The 17,077-nt window shown below is 42.0% G+C and overlaps 1 protein-coding gene across 2 annotated transcripts in view; it reads right to left on the bottom strand.

Moving 5' to 3' along the window:
• Positions 1–11,837, bottom strand: part of DDC (dopa decarboxylase) — a 67,110-nt gene extending 55,273 nt beyond the window's left edge. The window contains exon 1 of one of the 2 annotated variants that reach the window (XM_035134977.3): positions 11,677–11,837. The gene's annotated coding sequence lies outside the window, so the exon portion shown is untranslated. Of the gene's footprint in view, positions 1–1,661; positions 4,971–11,676 lie in introns of those variants that run through there. The other variant, XM_035134978.3, reaches the window with a different exon arrangement.
• Positions 11,838–17,077: the final 5,240 nt, after the last annotated feature.

Consider the following 17,077-nt stretch of genomic DNA (forward strand, 5'->3'; position numbering starts at 1 on the left):
CCATCTTTTAGAAAGTTAAGAACAAGAATAACTAGCCAAGTATTCAATGCAATTCAAGATTGCATTGAATGTATATATGAAAGTTAAAAATCATCTTGAAAACAATATGGCTAACACAAATTATCCATTCTGAAGGAAATCAGCCCTGAGTGCTCACTGGAAGGACAGATCGTGAAGCTGAGGCTCCAATACTTTGGCCACCTCATGAGAAGAGAAGACTCCCTGGAAAAGACCCTGATGTTGGGAAAGATGGAGGGCACCAGGAGAAGGGGACGACAGAGGACAAGATGGTTGGACAGTGTTCTCGAAGCTACGGACATGAGTTTGACCAAACTGTGGGAGGCAGTGCAAGACGTGCCTGGTGTGCTATGGTCCATGGGGTCACAAAGAGTCGGACACGACTAAATGACTAAACAATAACAACAACAACACAAATTACACTGAAAGGTCTAATGGGAAAAACATATCTACTTTTGCTTTAGATGTGCAGGGGTTTAACCATATTCAAAGAGAGAAACTGAAATGGAGTAAATATCTTCATTTAGAGTATTTAAATGGTGAAATGTGATTGGAAACCTGATTAACATTAATATGAAAGTAAACTTACAAAACATAGCTCCATTGGTACTTGATTCTCCTAAAATCAAAGCATGCCTATTCTTCCGCAGCATGCTAATTCTTGGTGATCTCATCTACTGTCTGGACATCTCATGTACTTTTATTGACATTCTTTGGAAGCAAATTTTGGAAGATAAGGCAGGTGCTCCTGAAATATAGTGCTACTGGAATATTTAACAGATTCTATGGCATATGAAAATCCTGAATTAGTAATTTGCTTACTAACAACTGCAAAAATATGAGATGCTTTTTACTGGAAATAACTGAGCCAGAATCAGATTTAAACAAGTGGTAAATAAACCAGGTCTGGGCTGTAACTGACTGAGCTACTGTAACAGAAGAGAGCCAAAGAACAGACACATTAGGACAGATTTGCTGGGGAATTAATTTCATTTACTATGCACCGAAAGAGTACATTTCAAGATCAAATACAACTTTATGCATTATTTTCCCTTTTGAATTCAATAACTATACTACATAATAATCTTGTTTGTTTTTAATGATTTAATACAATTTAACAAAAATCATTTAAAATAACTGGCGGGGTTATGCCCTACATTAATACTAACAAAAATACTAATAAAGTTTGCTGAAACTTTGTATTTTGTCCTGTCATTTTCATTTAAATAAGAATGGGTTCTTCTTCAGTTCCTATAGAATGGCTCCTTTAAGATCTGTTGCTTATTTCTAATAATTAAGTGCCTGTTTGAGCCACTTTATTGACTGTCAATGCAGCTAACTAGTATATTTGCTTTAACACAGAGACTGAGTTACATGAACAGTATTTATATTTTGATCCCAAAATATTATGCTGAAGACACATGTTTGCAGTAGTTTCATGTAATGATAGGATCAACACCTTTCAAGTCTATTTTGTCATATTATGCAACCTCAAAGAGACATGTGCATGCCAGGTGTATCAAAAACACCATGACAATTTTGACATGTTAATAAAAAATATTAATTGATATGTGTATCTGCACACACATGCATGTGTGCCATTTCTATACTACTTAAGCTAGAAAGTTAGGACTTTTACTTACTGTTGGTGAGATTTTGTCCTTCTCTCTCTCTGTCTCTCTCTCTCCCGTCTGCTTTCTTTGTGACAGTTATAAAGACCAGAGGATGCAGTTGCTAGTTTATATCTACAGTATCCACTTTCCATGAGCCAATCAGAGGGTAGTGCTTTGCATTTTAACATTCTGCATGTCACACTCTCCCCTCCCTCTCCGCATCCATTCATTCACAAACACTACTTTAAACATCTCTTGAAAACACTGCTAAATGCAGTACGGTATTCACCCTAATATCAAGAAGATTTCATTACTATTGAAGCCACTACAGCAATTTTTATTTACACATCCGTGCTACAATTATTGAAGTAAACATTTGGCACTGACGGAGTTTTGTTACAGTATGTCTAGAATATGCCTCGCCGAGCTTTGCTGGGTACACATCAGTGAAAGGCCAATCTGTGTACACAGGATTAATGCATGCAGTGAGCTTTAGGAGAGCTGCTTTTAATACATGTGTGTGGAAGAACTGAAAGCAACCAGCCAACAAAGGCCATACAACCCTCAACTCGAAAAAGCATTCTTGAAATACATTGTGGGCGTGTTTTCTCTATTATTTATAGGGTTACAAATTCCAGTTAACTTGCTTTATCACTGGCACAGAGGAGGGGGTAGGTTTGGATGGATTATGCCTGAAATAATCACTTCAAGGTTTACTTAAGGATGCTTATCAAGTACTTTGACCTGCAAGAAAGCTAGTGCTGTGAAAATTGTCAGGAGGAGATGAAGAAAACTATGAAGAGGCAGCATGGTGTAGTGGACAGAGTGATGGGTTGCCAGGATTCTTGAAGGTGCAGACATGTGCATAAATTGTATGGTGTGTATGTGCTAGCAGCTCTTGCAGTTTGGGTGAATTAGATTAGAATAATCACTTACAATTTCTGGAGTCTTTGGGGTTCAAAGGCTTTATTCATGCAGGAACTATTTACAGGATGAGCGGAGATGTGAGAGAGAAAATAGCGGATATCTTGTCTCAACAAGTTGGGAGAGAGCAACAAAATGCACCAGCATTTAAGGGTGAAGTTTATTTTGACAGAGAGCTACAATCAACATCCTTCTTAAACTGTGGTGCCACAAGACTCCATGTGTGGTCTCACCAAGGCAGAATAGACTACTACTATTATTTCCCTTGACCTGAACAATATATTTTTGTTGATGCAGCCTAGAATAGCATTTTTAAAATAAAAAAGATTTGCTGCTACATCACACTGTGGACTCATGTTCAGCTTGTGGTCTATTAATATCCCTAGATCCATTTCACATGGACTACTGGCAAGCCAGGTGTCTCCCATATTATATTTGTGCAGCTGGTTCTTCCTGCCTAAGTGTAGAACCTGACATTTGGCCCTACTGGATCCTGTTCTCCAATCTATTAAGGTCATCTTGAATCCCAAGTCTGTCTCCTGCGGCATCAGCTACCCCTCCCAGTTTGGTGTCATAAACTGAAGCGAACTTTCCCATTGAAAGTAATGGAAAGTGGATTAATCCGTTCCAGACAGTCCACGGAGTACTTAAACTGAAGCGTTCATAAACCGAAGCAAACTTTCCCATTGAAAGTAATGGAAAGTGGATTAATCCATTCCAGACGGTTCCGCGGAGTACTTAAACTGAAATGTTCATAAACTGAAGCATGGGTGTAATTGAGTCCGGAAGTCTGTTCATAAACTGAAGCGTTCATAAACTGAAGCGAACTTTCCCATTGAAAGTAATGGAAAATGAATTAATCTGTTCCAGATGGGTCCGCGGCGTTCATAAACTGAAAATTCATAAACCGAGGTGTTCATAAACCGAGGTTCCACTGTACATACATATCTATGTATCTATCTATCTATGCTGGGTCTTAGTAATCAGCATCCTTTTCTAAGTGTTCACAGACCAACTGTTTAATTATCTGTTTGAGGACCTTTCCTGGTATCGACATCAAGATGACCAGTCAGTAGTTTATGTGGTCTTCTTTTCCCCCTTTCTTTTTTGGGGGTCTGGGGGGTCTCATCTACCCATGGTCAACCCTCCAAGGGCTGCTTGTTGAAGTGCAACAGTGAGCATGGCCTTTCTTTCTTTCTTTTTAAGGATAAATGTGGGGTCTTAGAGGATCACAGAAAAATATTTCGGCATCACAGCATTGTATCAGGGACCTATAGGAGCAATTAGCTTTTTAAAAAAATACATTTTAATTTTTAAAACTAAATAAAACTTGGAAACTTTTTGGGAGGGGCTCAAACTGCAGGCTACAGTGACACCCATAATTATAAAACATTAAAAATATTGTCTGCTCTAGGCTTCTAGCTGTGATGTTTTGTTTAGTGTTCTATGTTTTTTGGAATGCCAAGTGAGTCTATGAAGTATTTTACAGAACAATATAATTTAAAAGCATTATATGTTTGGACAAGACTATAAAGGTTGCAGCATAGATTATGTAATTTATATTGTGCTATGCTTTGGTATAAGTGTATACGTATTCTGATGATTTTGTAGGTACTGTATCTCAGTTCAGCCATTTACTGTTTCTCTCAAGCTCCTACCGTTATATGGCAATGGAAGCATAAGTTCAGGGCATCATTTTGGATGCCATCTTGAACTGTGGGCTTCCAGTTCCATAATCAGTTTGTGAGTGGTGATGTTCAGATTAATCATTGTTAAATTAGTCTGGATAAGTGGCTGTCCCTTATTAATTGTTCTTTTTTTCTGTAATGAAAACACACACACACAATTTTAATTTGGAATTGGTGACAGAATTACATTTTCTTTCAACAGTCATCCCTCTTTTGATGTGATCCCAGTTGATCTAATTTTAGATTACCTGTTATTGAGAAAACAAAGAGGAAATTGGGTCCCCTGAGCTAAGCTCATGTATGTATAATGAAGGCAGAAAATCCTTTTTCATGTGGTAAAAAGACCAAAAAGAAAATTCAGATTTAACATACTCAACAGTTGCAAAGATCAAAGGATCATAGACTTTTCAGAGTGAATGAACTACAAATAAATCTGAAAGTGTAATGTGCCAGCAAAAGGAGTAGCAAAACCTCAATGGCAGATACAGGGAACCATTTGACATAGTTCCTACTTGCCATGGATCTTGACTTTTCTCTTTCATTTAAGGCAGACTGAGCACAGCTCTTAATATTGTGCTGCCAAGCCTCTGGGCAGGCTGCCTGCAGGCTGCAAAGAAGAGCACAGGGTCCAGCAAAGTCCTGCTTGAGGCAGGTGGCCCTTTTCTTCCCCACTAACCAAGACCTGGATAGACTGAAGCTAGAAATGTGTAAGCCCCATTCATTCATTCATTCATTCATTCATTCATTCATTTTACTGCCCTTCATCCTAAGATCACAGGATGCTTTAGAGTATAAAAACATAAAATAACAATAACATGAAAAAACACAATGAAATAATGACCCCCCTGATTCAGTGATGATTCTGACTGGGAGATTCAGAGTGGGAGGCTCTGGTGTGTGTATAAAATAGCAGTGTAATTAAGGTGAATGCATAAAAAAGGTAAAGGGACCCCTGACCATTAGGTCCAGTCGTGACCGACTCTGGGGTTGCGCGCTCATTTCGCATTATTGGCCGAGGGAGCCGGCCTATAGCTTCCAGGTCATGTGGCCAGCATGACAAAGCCGCTTCTGGCAAACCAGAGCAGCACATGGAAACGCCGTTTACCTTCCCGCTGTAGCGGTTCCTATTTATCTACTTGCATTTTGACGTGCTTTCGAACTGCTAGGTTGGCAGGAGCTGGGACCGAGCAACGGGAGCTCACCCCGTCACAGGGATTCGAACCGCTGACCTTCTGATCGGCAAGGCCTAGGCTCAGTGGTTTAGCCCACAGCGCCACCTGGGTTAAACCTTATGCATTAAGGTGAATGCATAGGTAATGGTATTAGAAGAACTGGGGTAAATGTTAGGGAGGAATGAGCTTAGAACATGGGTGAAGGAATGAGTGGTGAATGAAGGAGAATTTGAAAGGGAGTCTGAATGTTGGGGGTGAGACACATGAGAGTGGAGTTGGCAGAGCCCGTGATTTTGTCCAGGATCACTATTATAGTATCCGTTTTTGTGTATGCGACAAAGTAACAAGATAAAGATAAAGCTGAAACCACACACATACGACCCTTGCTTATTATTTCTGTTTGCTAAATTAATTGCATTATACCACATGTCTCATATTTCGTTGTGCTAGGGATTTTCAGATAAATGTTATCTGTGGTGGCAGCAGGAATAAAGGGGAATTATTGACATGCCCATCCAAAACCTAGCTCAGAGCTGTACAAATTGCTCAGAGTAGGAAGGTGGGGCAGGGGAGAGCCAGAGGACCTCAGAGAGGGGCAGGTTGGGGATGCTGGTACAACAGGCACCAACTCAGTTCAGATCATTTTGGAACTGATCTAACCCGATTCAGACCTGGAATCAAAAACAAAATTCAGAAAACCCCATCTTTAGTTCTCCCACTGATTTGCTTCCCCAGAAGTCAGGGAAGTTCACCCTATTTTTTAAAAAAATATTTTAAAAAAATTGTGGTACTGTAGATATACCCTGCTTATTTAACTTATATGCAGAATTCATCATGCGAAAGGCTGGACTAGATGAATCCCAAGCCGGAATTAAGATTGCCGGAAGAAATATCAACAACCTCAGATATGCAGATGACACAACCTTGATGGCAGAAAGCGAGGAGGAATTAAAGAACCTTTTAATGAGGGTGAAAGAGGAGAGCGCAAAATATGGTCTGAAGCTCAACATCAAAAAAACCAAGATCATGGCCACTGGTCCAATCACCTCCTGGCAAATAGAAGGGGAAGAAATGGAGGCAGTGAGAGATTTTACCTTCTTGGGCTCCTTGATCACTGCAGATGGTGACAGCAGTCACGAAATTAAAAGACGCCTGCTTCTTGGGAGAAAAGCAATGACAAACCTAGACAGCATCTTAAAAAGCAGAGACATCACCTTGCCGACAAAGGTCCGTATAGTTAAAGCTATGGTTTTCCCAGTAGTGATGTATGGAAGTGAGAGCTGGACCATAAAGAAGGCTGATCGCCGAAGAATTGATGCTTTTGAATTATGGTGCTGGAGGAGACTCTTGAGAGTCCCATGGACTGCAAGAAGATCAAACCTATCCATTCTTAAGGAAATCAGCCCTGAGTGCTCCCTGGAAGGACAGATCGTGAAGCTGAGGCTCCAATACTTTGGCCACCTCATGAGAAGAGAAGAATCCTTGGAAAAGACCCTGATGTTGGGAAAGATTGAGGGCACTAGGAGAAGGGGACGTCAGAGGACAAGATGGTTGGACAGTGTTCTCGAAGCTACCAACAGGAGTTTGACCAAACTGCGGGAGGCAGCGCAAGACAGGAGTGCCTGGCGTGCTATGGTCCATGGGGTCACGAAGAGTCGGACACGACTAAACGACTAAACAACAACAACAGATATACCGGTATTTTGAAACACAGGGCAAACAGCTAGCCACTTAAGATTCAGGCAAAAAACACATCATGGGGAAAACAGGATTATAAAAGGAATCTTGACAAGTAAAAATCATGCTGAAAATCCCAGCTGAATACATGTAATTTCCAACAAGCATGTTAAGGGAAACATTGCTAAATTATTAAATGTTTTTGTTTTGTTTTTTTTGCCTTAGCTGTTAGAACTGAAGAAGGGATAGTAGATGGATACCAACATTAAATATACATTTCCTAGAGGAATGAAAGAATACTGACACCGTACTGGATCATGCCTGGAGAAGAGACGCAAGTGCAGAATGGGAAGGAAGCAAAAACAAATCAAGAATGGAGCGTACAACAGAGCAGAAACTGAATTTTGGAAGAAACATTTCAAGTAACAGCCAAAGAGAGAGAAAATATCCCAGATGTGTGATGTACTTTCAAGAGCTGTACACCAATTCTGGACATATCCCAGATCCTGCATTGCAAGAGCATAATATGCCATCTAGTCCAGCATCCTGTTCTCCCAACCTGATACCTGGTGAAACTGGGAAGCAGAACATGAGCACAAGAGCAGCTCCCCCCCCCTCATGAGTTCCAGTGACTGGTCTTCAGACCCATTGCCGCCTCCAATTGCAGAAGCAGAGCACAGCCATCCTGGCTAGGAGCCATCGATAGTCCTCTCCTCCTCCATGAATTTGCCTTATCCTCTGTTGAGGCCATCCAAGTTGGTGGTCATCACTGCAAGTTCCACTGTTTGACTATGTGCTGCATGAAGAAGCATGAGAACAAATAAACTGAGTCTGAATCCTGGCAAGATGGAGGCACTTTGGGTGAGTGGCTCCTGTGTCTGAGAAATTTGCCAGTTGCCGACCCTAGATGGAGGTTGCACTCTCCTTGAAGGAGCATGTAAGCTTCGGTGGGTGTATCTGGATCCAACTTGGTCCCTTGAGGTCCAGCTTGGGCTGGTACGACAGCAACACCCGTTCCTGGACCAGGATAATTTGATCACAGTAATCCAGTCACTGGTAACTTCAAGACTTGAATACACTCTGTGTGGCGATTCCCTTGCACTTGGCAGCATATCACACCATTGTCCAGAGATCTGCAATGACCGCAATTGGTTACCGGGCCAATTTCAAGGTGTTGCTGTTACTAGATAAAGCTCTTCAAAACTTTGGACCAGTCTAACTGAAAGGTCACCCCTAAATGCCCATACCACCACTTCAATCTGCAGGACGGGCACATAATGTCTGTTCCACACCTGCAAAGAATTGATCCTTCCGTAGTGCAAGGTAATCTTGGGTTAAACAGAGAATGAAATTCAGGCACACACGCATCCCACTCTCACACTGATTGCCACAAAATGAATAAATAAATAGAGTGGCCTTCCCTCACTTGGGGCTGCTGCCTGAGCGAGGGAAGGAGGCTGATCTCCCCATCTGCTCTGCTGCTCTGCTGCACGGCACACCCTGGAGGCAGGCTGGCTCAGAACAGGCAGGTCAGCTGCCCCGAGTGATTTTCAGGGTGAGTCTCTCTCTGTGTGTGTGTGTCCTCTTGCACATCCTCCTTTTTAAAGAGGGGTGTTCCTCACTCTACATGATTTCACTTACGCATGCGGGGTAACCCCCATGAATGTGGGGGAAGCCAGTGTAAGGATGCTCAAGAGTGACAAGAGTCAACTTATAGGCCATGTGCACAATGCTCACTGGCCCTGCGTTGCTCAGCCTCTAATAAATGTAGCCCATATCTGAATTCTATAGCATTATGGAAGAGCAGCTTCGTTATATTTAAATGTTTTGGCATCTAGGACTCTTTATGGCAGATTTGCCAAAGTTTCCTTTAATGATAGGCAGTGTCCTTGCAACCACTAGAGAGCTTGTAACAGTCCAGATTTTATCGAGGGGTCAGAGAACACAAAATTTATATAAGGCAATTCGATAGTTGATCCTTAAGAAACGGTTCTAAATAACTTTCTTGAGAGGTCTAATAAACCTATTACTCAACATATCTAGTTCTAGTATCTTTGAGACCTCCTGGCTTGCTACCTGTAATCACCAATAATTGGTGGCTGTGAAGTGTACTTTACTACAATCATTCAGCCATTAAATAAACATTTTATTGATTGAACCAGTTGGTTGATAAAGAAAGGCAAATGTAGCAGACATTGTAATGCCATCAAGCTTAGATGTTAACTACCAGTAAGACTGACAGGAATGGCATGTGTCTTTTGAGCTATGGTTTAATTTAAAGATTATTTGGTCAGCAGAAATCTGTATGTTTGTTGCACGAATATATGCCAATATGCTTCTTCCTGCAACCTCACTTACTTACAAGCCGACCTGTGTTATTTTGTGATAGCTTGGGGTATAAGAAATGCCAGGCCTTTGTTTCCTTTTTCCTATTCTCTGGGTGAATAAAGCAGGCCATGTTTATTCATAACACTACCATGTTTGCTTCTCTGTGTTATCATTCCCCTGCACAGACAGAGGAACTGGAAGAAATTTACTGCAAACTTACAAGAGGTAGAGACAGTTGTTATTAATCAAAGAACATGTGATTTATTATTGAAACAATTTTTAAAAAAAGCAGGTGCCATTTCATTTATTTGGCTACCAATGTGATGCAGGTAAAAGGTAAAGGACCCCTGGATGGTTAAGTCCAGTCAAAGGCGACTATGGGGTGCAGCGCTCATCTTGCATTCAGGCCTAGGGAGCTGACGTTTGTCCGCAGACAGCTTTCCGGGTCATGTGGCCAGCATGACTAAGCCGCTTCTGGTGCAACAGGACACCGTGATGGAAGCCAGAGCACAGCACGGAAACACCGTTTACCTTCCTGCCGCCGCAGTACCTATTTATCTACTTGCACTTTGATGTGCTTTCAAACTGCTAGGTTGGCAGGAGCTGGGACAGAGCAATGGGAGCTCACCCCGTCACAGGGATTCGAACCGCCAACCTTCCAATCAGCAAGCCCAAGAGGCTTGGTGGTTTAGACCACAGTGCCACCCGCTCCCCAAAACCAATGTGATGTGTATGAATATAGTATCCTTTAGAGCTTGTGCATGCCTGTTGCACAAGCTTTCCATAAAAATCATATACCTGTATGTTTGTAACAGCAAGGCACTAAAATGGCAAGAATGTGTATGTTAGGACTTTAAACCTAAGACGCTGGCAAAGTAGCAAGGTCATGTGATTTAAGTTAAGTTGTTAAGTTGTTAAGGTGCTCAGTATATATAGAGTGTTTGTTTTGTTTGCTTGTGGGGTGTGGAGCAGTCATGTCTGAAAGCACTGGAGGTATTTCTGTTATCTGTCTGCAGTAAACCTGTCTGTAGAAAGTTGGGCTTCCATGGGTCGTTTCTGCTGCAAAGCTACAAGAAGAATCCAGCCGCTGTGCTAAATGCTCTGCAAAGAGAACGGTTTCTGGTCTGCGCAGTGCAAGCGTTTTACTGGACCAAAGCAGAAAACCTCTTAGTGTATTTATTTATTTTTCAGCCCACCTTTCCTTTAAGGAGTGCTGTGTGTCATACATGGATCTTTAAAAATACAAGCTTAAAATGCACCATCATGCTGTGTCTTTATCAGAATACTACAAAAATCAATGCATACCAAAAGGCTCCGACTTTATTCTTAGACACAGAGAAGTTTAAACAGAAATAAGTAGGCATTATGAATAAATGCTCCAAAGATTTATTGCTCTTAGTTATAGACAAGGTCACCCAAGAGGAACAGAGATTGGAACTAGAGATTGCGAATTGGAGAAGAGTTTAAAGCAGGCATCCCCAAACTTCGGCCCTCCAGATGTTTTGGACTACAATTCCCATCATCCCTGACCACTGGTCCTGTTATCTAGGGATCATGGGAGTTGTCGGCCAAAACATCTGGAGGGCCGCAGTTTGGGGATGCCTGGTTTAAAGCATAGCTGTCAAGTTCTCCCTTTTTAAAAGGGAAATTCCCTTATGCTGAATAGGCTTCCTCGCGAGAAAAGGGAAAACTTGACAGCTATGGTTTAAAGGGACAGGTAGACAGGTGTTTGGCAAAATAATATCACAGACATTGAGGAACGACTCAGGAAATTTCAAGATAAGGTCAGGGCTTATAAAACCAAGAAGTTCAGCCATGATAATTTGGAGTCCAATGTATATGCATGGTTCAGCCAAGGCATTCAGATTAAGAAAAAAGTGTCATGGAGGGATGATAGCCTGAGTCTTTTCAATATTGCATTGGGACATTCAGTTACATTATACATTTGTTATATACAGAGTTGTGTTTGACAAGAAAGCAGGCAGGCAAACAAACAAACAGGGATGATCAATCCCTCACAAATATATGGATCATTTAAATCATTATAGATTAGTGTTTTCCAAAGATTTGATTTTAAAAAGGCAAACATGTTCAAGAAAGCAGCATTTATTAAGCATGCTCTGATCATGCAAAACAGTAGCCTTGAAAACATGGGATCAAACTAGTTGATTACAACAGTGCAGAGTTTACACTTTTCAAAAGCCTGGTACAAAGGTTAAGATTCCCAGTCCTGTAACACGTTCGTTTTTTACTTACTTTTTTCTTTCAACTTTCAGGTGTTTTGAATAAAGTAGATAGCACCATGCAGAGTCCTGGAGCCACAAACAAGCCGATTCAAGAAAATAAGATTTCCAATGGGCAGTAAGACCAAGTTGTTTTACTCTATCAATCTCATCCACAACGAAGCACACCAATCATTAACCTCTGCCACATGCAGAAACTCCTCCCTCCCCAACCACATTCTCCCATTCCTTCAAATCATTTGATCTGCTGTGCCTACAAGAAACGTGGCTTATAGATGTAAATGATATTCAACTGCAAGGTTTTAAAATAGTGGTTCTTCCAGCTTTTAAACAGATGTACAAATGGGTATGGGAGGGAAGGTCTGGCCTCCCACCTTTCTAGGGATAAGCAAATAGACATAAAAGATAGGCACCTAACAGATAATGAATATATTCAGGCAGTATTAGCAAATATTCCTAATTCTAATCCAGTTGGCTGCTTAAATGTCTACATGTCTCCTAAATCTACAAATCACCATTCTAAGTAGGTCTGGTGTGATTTCTAATTAGCATTACAATATAGAACATCGAGGAACTATTTCCAGAAGTACTGCTGCGGGGGGGGGGAGGCACTTTAATACCCAAATTGATGAAAATAATGTGGAGATTAGTAAAATTGGGGTTTTTAAACCCGCCCCCACTTCACTATCTTAATATTTTCTTTTAAAAAAAAGAGAAATAGCTCTTTGTGAAGAAAACATCTTTCACCCCAGGTGCAGGCCACAAGGTGCTTTGTCAAATCACAGAATCCTAGAGTTGGAAGAGACCACAAGGGCCATCCAGTCCAACCCCCTGCCAAGCAGGAAACACCATCAAAGCATCCTTGACATATGCCTGTCAAGCCTCTGCTTAAAGACCTCCAAAGGAGACTCAAGTGTGTCCTTCTTTAAAAAATGCTGAACGTCTTTTCCTAAGAGTAGACCGGCGATGTGTTCAACAGCCGAGGACCAGCACATGAAGTGATGGCAGATGGGGCTGGGCATTTGGAAAAGAGGAGCAGGCAACTCAACTACTCCTCTACCCTCCCCCTCCCCTCTGTGTTTCCTCTGCAAACCGCTTCACACAACAGGAAGTTCCAAGGCGTGAGGGGCAGCCAAAGGAGTAAAAAAAGACCAAAAGGTGGAGGGAGAGAATGCAGAGCTCAATGGGCAGATTCTTATGCACCACCCCCACCCCCACCCCACCCCCGGGTATGTCATGGGGAACCCCCTGGTGTCTCCAAAATGTGCAAATCCAAGTGAATACTAAAAAAGAGCTGAAGAATTCCAGAACTGATCCTGAGGTAAGTAAAAACGATGCAACAATGCCATTTTGCGGGGAGGGAGGGAGGGAGAGAAAGGCATAAACCCTTTTCCTCTTGGCTAGCTAGCTTGTTTTTTAAAAACAGGAATCCCACCTGAGATTTCTTCTCCTCCTCTGTCCCAAACTGCATTTGCTCAAACCCCCAAACCCCAAAACTAAACTCATGAGCCAAACTTTGTCTAACACCTTGTCTAACACCTAGACACCTTGTCTAACTATTGTGAAGTATGGGAGCTCCCTCTGTTGAGCAAATGAAGGCAGAGCAGGACAGCAAAAGGAGAAGACGCCTCTGCAGTCTGCTCTCGATGGGGTTACCCTCCCTCTGAAGGAGCAGCCATGTCTTTTGGGGATCCTCCTGGATCCTTTGCTGTCTCTTGAGGCTCAGGTTGCCTCAGTGGCCCAGAGTGCCTTCCATCAGCTTCAGCTGGTGGCCCAGCTGCGCCCTTATCTGGACAGGGACAGCCTATTGATGTCTATGATCTGGTAACCTCAAGGGTAGATTACTGCAAAGCATTATGAAGCCCATTACGCTCATAAAGTGTAGTGGGGGTTGCGGACGAGCTCAAAAGAAATCTGGCAGGGGGTGGGCTGTAGTTAGGCTGAGTCATGGGGCGTGCCATTGATTTGATTGACAGCAGCATTTTACTTAACGCCCATGTTACTTTCGTTTCCCCTCACTCTCGGCAAGCCTTCGAATCTCCTGCCCACCCGCCACTGCTTTTAGGCTTAATCGACACTGCTTGCCCATTCGCGGGGGTCGCCTGTATTCAGGGGCCCAGTGTGAATTTTGCCACTTGGCTGATTGGCTGTTGCCATTTGGTTTTTGCCTACTGACAAGCAATTTGTCACAACTTGTTAGGTTGGCCGTTAGGCTTTGGTTAAAAATTGGTATAGGAGGGGCATGGCATAAAAATGCCTACCCCCCCTTACTTGCTCCTTATAGAAGCATTCCGTTAAAGGAATCCTGGGGCTCAGGGACTCTAGTCCATTCATCCTGCCATAGGCAAGGATGGTGCGGCCATTACAGAGCCGAGCCTTGGGGAACACTCCTTGGGGGAGGAGAATGCCTGTGAACAGTACCTCCAATCCCTTGGGGTGTTTACTTGACTTACCTACCATTGGGTAAGTCGGAGCTGGTCCTGACCCAAAGGGGTCAGATGGAAATGGTCCTGTCCCTTAGAGTGGACAGATGGATTAACCAAAGCCTAAGCCAACACTCAGAATTAAAATGTATTTTGAATAAAGTTGTGGCCAAAATAATGCCAAAAACCCAAACCTAAAATATTGTGTCAGTTGTGAGTTATTTTGGGATTTCTGGGAGCTTTGTCACGCAAGTAGGGCTGCCTCTGAAGACTGTTCTGAAGCTTCAGCTGCTGCAGAATTCAGCGGTTGCTCACCAGGGCAAGACAGTTTGAGGATATTGCACAATCCTGGTCCAACTGCACTGGCTGCCAATTAGCTTCCGGGCCTAATTCAAAGTGCTGGTTTTGACCTATAAAGCCTTACACAACTCAGGACCGCAGTACCTCAAGGACTGCCTCTCCCCGTATCTATCTACCTGGACCCTGAGGTCATCTTCTGAAGCCCTTCTTCATGTGCCTCCTCCACAAGAGTTCCAGAGGGTGGCCAAACTAGAATTGGTCTTTTCTGCAGTGGCCCCCTGTCTGTTGAATGCTCTCCCCAGGGAGGTTCGGCTGGCACCTTCATTATACACCTTTAGGTGCCAGGCGAAAACTTTCCTTTTTAACCAGGTCTTTGGGTGATTGACATCTGATGCCCTTTTAAAATATTTTGTGAAGTGGGGATTGTGTTTTTATTTTGATTATGTATTTTGTGTTTCTTATATTCTGATTTTATGTTGTGAACTGCTCTGATTCTACAGTTATAACGTGGTATACAAATTTAATAAATCATCATCATTTTGAGCTGCTGTTTCAACACTTCTCCTGTGATATGTATCTTGGGTAGGGCTGGGCAATAGATCAATATTTTGCCCAAAACAGGTTTGAAGTCCATAGGGGGAAGTGGGGCAGATTTATGTAACAAAAATTAGTCAAATAATAAATAAAATTGGCTTGATGCATGACATAACTAATCAATATTATAATAGCAATAAAAAAGAACCATTAAAGTTAGAAGATAATGAGAATATAATGACTTCAGTAAAAAATGGGTTTTGTATCATTCTGTCCCACCAACAGGGCACTTTGATACAAAGCGTAAATTGTATGAGAATGGTAATTATTTGCAAAAAATTAATGAAAAAAACATTTTTTATTGTGAGAGATCATAATCAGCCTTACAATTTGTTACTTAAAATCTGTGTTTCAGTTCCCATAGAGTTTGGAAGGGGGGCTGGCTGGGGACAGAGTCAAAGCTCACTTTCCCTTGAAAATATGAAACTAATATGGATTTTAAAAGTTGGCCTAATAAAGGTATGGCCCTAATATGTACTATGGAGGAAATTGAATCCCTTTTATTTCCCGTACAAAAGCCTCCAGATCTGCAATTAAGACACTCTGGAGCAGGCATCCCCAAACTGCGGCCCTCCAGATGTTTTGGCCTTCAACTCCCATGATTCCTAGCTAAGAGGACCAGTGGTCAGGGATGATGGGAATTGTAGTCCAAAACATCTGGAAGGCTGAAGTTTGGGGATGTCTGCTCTGGAGGCACTCTTGTGCCTACAAGTTTCATCTGCTGCTGCTGTTATATCTTTTATACCCCTAACAGGACTCAAGGCAGCTTGCAGATAAAAACATAGGGCGGAGGAATCATTAAAAAATAATTAAACATTAATAGAATTAAAACTACATATGACAAACGCCGGCTACCTCGGCCAGTAAAGCGAGATGAGTGCCGCAACCCCAGAGTTGTTCGCCACTGGACTTAGCTGCCAGGGGTCCTTTACCTTACAATTAATTAATTAATTAATTAATTAATTATACTGCGCTATGCCCATAGGTCTCAGGGTGGTTGACAACACAAAGTTACACCACAAAATAATTAGAATAATTAAAACAATGAACAATACTAATGTATACAAACTAATAAAAAATACACTCCCCAACCAAAGCCCCTAGCCCACCAATACAAATTCCAAAATCCAAATTAACATACAGTCGCACTCTGGAAGTTGAACAAAATCCGTTCTGGAAATCTGTTAGACTTCTGAAAACGTTCAGAAACAAAAGCGCAGCTTCCAATTGGCTGCATGAGTGTCCAGCAGCCAATCGGAAGCCGCACTGGACATTCAGCTTCTGAAAATCGTTCAGAAACCAGAACACTCACTTCCCGGTTTCGATCGTTCAGGAGCCGATTTGTTCAGGAACCAAGGTGTTTACGATGCAAGGTACGACTGTATAACAATTACCAAAATTCAAATTAACATTTAGAAACAATTTAAAACAACCCCAGCACCCAAATAAAACAATGCCCACCCGAGTTTAAACACCCACACCCCGGTTAAAACAGCTACCTGGATGCTCGGATAATTTCTATATAGAATGGCTTCTTTCCGACACTAACTCTAATGTGTCAGCGAAGGTAACCAAATTCTGTGCTAAAAAATTCGGTCTAATCTAATTAGCAGTGTCCAAATATCTTCAGAACATCTTCAGGACTAGCTAAAGAGGACCCAGTGTAGTCTACCTCCCTAAGTAGTAACACTCCTTTTAATCAGTTTTCTTTTAAACAATTGTTAAAACCTATATTTATTGCCTATTTTTACTGTTTTTCTTTTATTGTTTTATGTATTGCATATTTATGTGTGCTGGTCAAGAACCGTAATCAATCAATCAATCAATCAATCAATCAATACAGTGGTACCTCGGGTTACAAACAGTTCTGCTTACAAATGCTTCGGGTTACAAACTCCACAAACCCGGAAGTACTGTAGATGTCCCTGGTTGCGAACTTTGCCCTGGGATACGAAAGCAATCCACTTCTGGGGCCGCGGGAGGCCTATGTAGGGAATGCGTGACTCGGGTTAAGAACGCTTCGGGTTAAGAATGGACTTCTGGGACGAATTAAGTTCGTAACCCGAGGTACCACTTTAATGGGTGGTTCGTGGGGGT

Source organism: Zootoca vivipara, chromosome 12 (genome assembly GCF_965207765.1).
Source record: "Zootoca vivipara chromosome 12, rZooViv2.hap1.1, whole genome shotgun sequence".
Lineage (NCBI taxonomy): Eukaryota > Metazoa > Chordata > Lepidosauria > Squamata > Lacertidae > Zootoca > Zootoca vivipara.